Here is a 4936-nt window from a genome sequence, read left to right as displayed (position 1 = left end):
ACAAAGCCGTCGCAATGCCCCGCTAAATGATGCCAACATCTTGACTCACTTCGGTGAAAGTGATGCATATATTTAAGATTGCACTCAGCTTGCGCACGTGTCGGTGCTAATATCCATGACAGAATACAGCGTATCAGTCGAGTCATAGTGCGCATAGCTGTACTCGCGTTCTCGCATGCTTAGCGCATGTTCTTCACCTGGTCCACAGCCAGCAGTTGTGAACAAAAGCATTTTTTAACGGGAAAGTTTTATAAACGCAATTCTTCCGCATATAGTAAGATTTCACAGTAGTAATCAATATATCCGCAGGTCTCCCATCGGAAGGTTTGCGTTTTTGCTATTAATGTTATTGCTATCGTCAGAAGCGTTCCCCATTGGTTTTCAGACAGTCTTAGCTGCTCGATGCGAGGGAGGGAAAAGCTTCAAAGGAAAGATAATCAGAAAGGAAAGATAATCAGAAGAATGGACCATTGCTTTCAATATCTCCGTAACAGTACCCTACAGTATTCCGATATTCAAAATATTTGCCCAAGAATCTTCGACATGAGTCTCTTAGGCGCAGCCTCTGCCGATTGCTGTCTTGCGGGCACCTCAGTGAAAATGGATGACATGTGTTCTTCACGCTAGATTAATGTTTGAATTAGAGACTTAGTTACGTGGTTTGCAGAGAGCATAGTGCAGGCATTTATTTATTTTCGTCTACAGTAACCTAGGACTGGACTTGAACTCAGTGTTGAGGCATCGTCTCAGAAGGGAGAAGGAAGAACGCTGAGTCTTGACGCTGAGTGAATTGATTAAAGCACATTTCCGCCAGAAACGTGCCTCTTGTTCTATTGTATCTACGTAAATTCTCTCTTTGTGTCCATCGGTAGTAAGGGCAATACGAATTCCAAACGTGCAAGGTGCAAAATAAAAAGATGCCGAAGATTGGTCTCAATTCTCGACATCCATGCGATATCTGCTTTGCACTGCATTGTCCGCAGGGTGCAAATATGCATGCCTTACACCCCTACTACACGGGCGTTTCGAATGCCTTCCAACCGAATATCAGACTCGACTGCCGAACTTACAAGAAGTTTTTCGACGGCATTCGGTTCAGATGATATTCGAGTCGACGGAGCTCCGAGGAGACATTCCAGATTTTGGAATGACTTTCAAACGCGAAGGCAGCCCGAACCGACAAATAGCCGTCGCCGCTGCCATCGCTTCGCCCCGCCCACAGCCGCGCGACTGCTTTCGGCTCTGTGACTGTTCATTTCGATACCCGCTGCTCGCCTTTTTCTGCTGTTTGTTCAGCAAGTAGCTCGTGTTCTGTCTAAGGAAGTGCTTGAAGATAATATTACAGCAATGAACATTTACCGCGTCAGCGTGAAATTTCCCCAGGAGTGCGCCGATGAGGACGACTGCACTCATACTGTTGTTTACATCGCTGCGTACGAACGGCTAGGGCCCGTTATCATGAAATTTATTTATTTATTTATTACAGATACCTGCAGCTCCCGACGGCATTATTGCAGGGGGGGAAACACAATAACTTCTGCTCATTTGGCCGAAAGTACACATGATAACAGAAATACAATCACACAACTAATAGATGAGGAAAAGCATGCACTGAAGGAAGACAACCACGCTCCACAAATAAAATGACACTAATGAAATGAAAACGACACGCGCAAGACAACTGCGCGCCACGTCACACATCAGATAAGAATGCGCGGAATTGACCTTCCGTGCAGCACTCAATGACGCCGGCTGGTAGCCAGTTCCACTCATTGATCGTTGTCGCGACGCCGGACGTTGGGCCCGAGTCGAGGGTAGCGAAGACCAGCGAGGCGTCGAGGAACCTCGGAGGCGAGGAGCTCTCGTAGGCGAATTAGAATTTATTTACATCTTTACAGATGGAGATTTCAGAGAATTCTGCCTCTTACGAGGCGAAAACACCGGGTTTTAAGCCTTGTAATGTCCCTAGGTCCCTAGGCAGGGAATTTGTTGTCCTTGGGCACGCACCAATCGAAGAGCACAAATTGCCATTCTTTTCACACGGCACCATAAAGGCCCGCCCTCGAATTCCTGCACGTAAGCCACAGCACGTGAGCACACACACCACCAGCCTTCCGCAGGCAACCGCTGTTTCTCACGCTGCGAACTTGGAAGATCGTGTTCTCGGCGGGTCTGCTCGTCCTCCTGTAGGCTTGCTTCTCGGCGATGTGTACGTTTCTCCAAACGGCGGGTTTCGGTAAACCGACCCCGGCGCGAAGCCAGCGTTGCTTGTGTTATGCCCACGCCGTCGCACCTGGGCAAGGTCGCCGTTCTCGGGTAGCCTTGTATATCTTCTGCCTCATCCGGCCACTCGAAATGATGCGAACTTGAGCTCCGTGTACGGCCACGCTCTACGGCAACCCTCGTCGACGAGTGCTTGTTTCCAGGCCATGGTTGCTATCCGCCTTTATGCTCTCCACGGTATACTTGTCATCAATGAGACGCACCGGCGCCTTCGCAGACAGTTGAGACATTACAGCTCCTCCGCCGACGGGATGATCTCGGACGGCGAGGAGTGTCGGCTGCTCGACGTAAGAGATCTGCATCATCGTCCGGTTGATGGACACTTGAAGGGTAAAGACTAGCGCCACAGAGCAAGCAAGCGCCAGCAAAAGCTTCCTGGCAACCAGGCTGTTGCATGATAAGAAAGGTCCTGCCCAATATCGTATTTCGCGGTCATTGTCACACTGTACTGTGGTGTTTTTCTTTAGCAGAAGAAGGAAGAAAAAAGTCACTAGGTTACATAAGCTGCCAAAAGAAAGAATCACTGCAACAATACTTAGCATAAACACTTAAAAGAGCGATGAATATTCCCCGTGTTCCTGTAGGCGGTTAAAAGGCACGGCTCAAGCCATCGACATTCGCGTTCGCCTTTCCTCTTTTATACCGCACATGAAAACTCAATTCTTGAAGCGCAAGGCTCCATCTCAGCAATCGGGGGTTTTTGCCTGACATTTGCGATAGCCATGTCAGCGGGCAGTGATCGGTCACAAAGACGAACGGGGTTCCGTAGAGGTAGCATGCCAGTTTTTGGGATGCCCAAACGAGGCATGCACACTCTTTCTCACATGCACTATAGGCCTCCTCTCTCGCTGTTAGCTTCCTGCTTGCGAGGGAAACGCGCTTCCCCCCGAACGTGATCTGAATCGCCTTTGACTGTCTGTACGCTGTGATCCCATATAGAGAGTTAGTCGAGACCTGCTATAACTGCAGACGAGTGGGACATCGGGCGGACGTTTGCTATCGTCCGAAGACTAATTTGTGTCGCCGCTGCGGGAAAGAACATCCTGCACCACCGGAGGGAGAGTCGCTGACCTGCACGCCGGACTGCATCGTGTGTCATGGGGCGCACAGCACGGGAAGTCGGAACTGCAAGTTTCGCCTAGCCCGTCAGCAGCCGATGGGTCTGCAGCAGAGCAACGAGGACAAGAGCCAAACTGGCAAGGAGGAGCGACGTTCGAGGCCCAGGAAGCGGTCATCTAGCGGTGTGAGAGGCGATAGCAAGAGCAGGGACCGGTCAGCTTCCTTCCCGCCACTGCCCGGACCCGAGCCTGGCAAAGGAGGAGGGCAAGGTTCCGGTCATGGACGAAGCCCAAGTGCCACGAGGAAAAAGGTGAGCTGGCCCAACGCGGGCTCCCAAAATGAGACTGCTCGAGAGAAGGAGCTACAAAGGCAGGTGCTGCAGCAGGCCGAAACTATCAAAAAGATGGAAGCTAGGATAGCAGAGATGGAACGCGCGCTTAAAACCGGCAGAGTAGAAAGGGTACAGACGCCGTTGGCCCAGGCCCCACAGCAAGCGGCGCAGGCGAACGTTTCTCGCGTGGACGATAACACAGCTATGGAAGTGGAGAAAATGGAGAATCGGGGGACGGTCAAAAGGCCACCTCCGGCAGATGAGGGAGCTCAGGCAAAGAGAGTAGCAGAAACTTCGGCGGCGGACACGCCGCAGCCAGTATTTAAAGTCACTTGTCTTAAGAGGGACATGCTTACCCTTGCGGAGAGAGTAGGAAAACTGGAAGAAAGACAGGATAGGTTGGAAGGCCGGGTCGACAGGATAGAAGCTAGACTAGGCAACATTGAGCAGCGTCTTGACGCCTTCACCAATGACATGCGGGGTTTCCAGACCCAGGTAATGGACATGTTTAAACAGCTAAATGCTATGCTAGAGGTTAGATTGCCTCCCGTAGTCGGCCAAGCGCCGATGTTAGTGAACCTAGGGCCTCACCATGGCCCCTCGCCAGCAAATTGAGGTTTGGCAGTGGAACTGCAGGGGCTTCCGTCGCAAGCGGGGGAACCTGCAGTTGCACATACAAAATCTGGATAGTAAGCCGGACATTATAGCTTTGCAGGAGGCTAGCGGCTCGGTGAAATTACCGGGATTTAAGACATTTACACCACCAGAGATTGATCGAGGGGGCGTATCGAGCGTCTTCACGGCCGTGTTAGTCCATCGCAACACCACAGTGATTCAGCATACCATAGATAGCAGCAGGGAGGACTACGTCCTGCTGGAGATTTTGCCCAAAAGAAAGGACGATAAGAGTCTATTTGTTCTTAATGTGTACTCTTCTCCAAAAGATAAGGGGGTGGGCTTGCCAGACCTTCTGATAAAGACGCAACGGCTAGCGGCTAGGTCTCAACTCATCGTGGTGGGAGATTTCAATGCGCCTCATCCGGAGTGGGGCTACCTCCGTGCCAGCCCGAAGGGAAATAAGCTTTGGCAGGTTGCCCAGGACCTGCGATGGACGATCTTGAACAACCCGCTAGATCATACCAGGATAGGCAACAGCGTGAGCATAGACACCTCTCCAGACCTCACATTTGTGAATGGTATCAGGGATGCAAAGTGGGTAAACACGGGACAGCCACTTGGAAGTGATCACTATATCCTTTCCAC

General features: G+C 51.0%; 1 pseudogene; it reads left to right on the top strand.

Moving 5' to 3' along the window:
* Positions 1 to 2534: 2534 nt before the first annotated feature.
* Positions 2535 to 4697, top strand: LOC149357457 (uncharacterized; annotated as a pseudogene).
* Positions 4698 to 4936: the final 239 nt, after the last annotated feature.

This window comes from Amblyomma mixtum, chromosome 3, assembly GCF_055824585.1.
Source record: "Amblyomma mixtum isolate Tamu chromosome 3, ASM5582458v1, whole genome shotgun sequence".
NCBI classification, from domain to species: domain Eukaryota; kingdom Metazoa; phylum Arthropoda; class Arachnida; order Ixodida; family Ixodidae; genus Amblyomma; species Amblyomma mixtum.
Note: the sequence above shows the minus strand (reverse complement) of the source record. Positions and strands in the feature narration are given on the sequence as shown.